The 2054-nt window shown below is 31.7% G+C and overlaps 1 pseudogene; it reads right to left on the bottom strand.

Annotated features, from left to right (window-relative positions):
• Window positions 1-621: 621 nt before the first annotated feature.
• Window positions 622-1658, bottom strand: LOC128174292 (C-C chemokine receptor type 1-like; annotated as a pseudogene).
• Window positions 1659-2054: the final 396 nt, after the last annotated feature.

The raw sequence follows: 2054 nt of genomic DNA, 5'->3' as shown, positions 1-2054 counted from the left end.
TAACCTGACCATTCTCGAAATAAGAAAAAAAAATCGTTTATAAACTGTATCTTTATTAGAGTACTCAAGTTTATAAGCATTTGAGTTAAATATGCGAAAGAAGACTTTTTAATTTTTTAAAATTGACAATTGAAACGTAACTGACATAAAAAAAGAAAACATTATACATGTACACATGTAATTTTATTTACAATAACACACAATAATACATTGCGGTTTTAAAAATACGCAATTAAACTCCATCATTATTCTTCTTTCACAAGCTTAAATTCAAATAAATGTTATATTTATTAATAATAATAAAAAAAATATATCGTGCAATATTGTTAAGTCTATAAAATGTCTAGCTGCAGGTCTGTAGCTCGCAGTCTAGATAATGGATGGACAACATTGGAGCTAAAACTCCATACTAGTTAAAACGTTGCAACTTACGTGTGGAAATAAGCGTATTCAGTCAAAAAATAGCGCAATTTTAAGTGTGTTGTAGATTGCAACTATTTAACAAGAAACAAAACAGGAGTCTACTTCCTTCATTAGAATTTTTTGCAGACATGGAGCTACATACCTTCGGCTTTAAAATCGGTAGAACCAATACTAAACTTTAAACTATCACTGACTTCTTTATAACGAAAAATATTTTATTTCATGACGAAAGTCACAATTACCAGAGAGAAGTGACGTCAGATGGTTAAGGAAAAAAAATAGTTCGCCAACCTATTCCACTTGCGGACACGATCTAGGACTGCTTATTCGACGATCTGTGCCATAAATACAACATTTTTTTAATCGGGTTAGAAATCTTAAAACAGGAGGTGAAAACATAAAATATATCAAAGGATTCAAACAAGTATTGACAAGCAACGAAAAAGAAAACATATCATGAACTAGGTCTAAGCTTAAATCAAGAAGTGAACTATTTAACAATGCATAGTTAATCGTGTAAATTAAAGGATAGATTGTGCTAAGGAGATAAATCAGAATGACAATCCAAAACATCAACGACATTGAATTTGCTATTTTGTTTCGTCGAACCAAAGCTGTTTGGTTGTACAGATAATACAGCTTTCGAACATTAAAAATAACTACAATAATAAATGGTAATCCACTAATATACAAGCCAAACCCAACCTCAGCAAACACTGCTGTTTCGAAAGAAATTAGGTTTATTAAATCTAGCACTTTTAATGTTCCGTATCCGATGGAAACGACAACAGAGCTTATCCAAATGGCAAAAGACATCCACAAAATTCGTTTACAAGTCAGTTTCAAACTGTGGAGAGGATTTACTAAGAAAACAAAACGTACATATGATACTAAAACCATATGGAAAAATCCGAATGAATAAATAAAAAGGTGAATATCTCGTATATATATAGATGAGAAGACTCATAAAAAAGAGATTTATAAAATATCTGAACAAATCGCGTCACGGAGGCGAGTACGTCAGACACTGCTAGGCAACCAATCAGGACGTATGTTGGAGTGTGCAGCCGTTTGGATATAGCAACAAAACACACGGTGATAGAATTTCCAATTAATCCAATGCAGAACAAAATCGATGCAGCAATAACAATATACGTATTTGCCATTGTACTGCGTGTTTTCCCGAGGCACAATTTTACTAAATTGAGTATCAATATTTTCCAGCAATTCTGCTAATGTTGGTAAATAAGTTGCCCATATCGTCTGTAAATTAAAATTGTAAAATACTATTGTATTCATCAACACATACCTGTAATACATTTTAATATAAACTAGAGGTACTGTGAACAAGCTCACAATTGATACCCCCCGCTAAGAAAAAAACCATAATGCGTGTATTTTTGCTATTATAGAAAATATTGGATGAATCTATTTCACTGTCCATTTTCTATAAATAACAACTGCTTTATTTTTGAAAACTGTAAATTTTTAGCTTCTAATATTTCCATTAATACAAGACATGACACAGACAGAATTTAGCTTTTTTGAAACAATGACCTTGAACTTTCTCAATTGACCTTTGGTCAAGGTCATGACACACCCTTAGGTCCTAAGCAATATTTTTGTGAAGT

Source organism: Crassostrea angulata, chromosome 2 (assembly GCF_025612915.1).
Source record: "Crassostrea angulata isolate pt1a10 chromosome 2, ASM2561291v2, whole genome shotgun sequence".
NCBI lineage: Eukaryota > Metazoa > Mollusca > Bivalvia > Ostreida > Ostreidae > Magallana > Magallana angulata.
The sequence above is the reverse complement of the archived record's forward strand: the minus strand, read 5'-3'. Positions and strand labels throughout refer to the sequence as shown.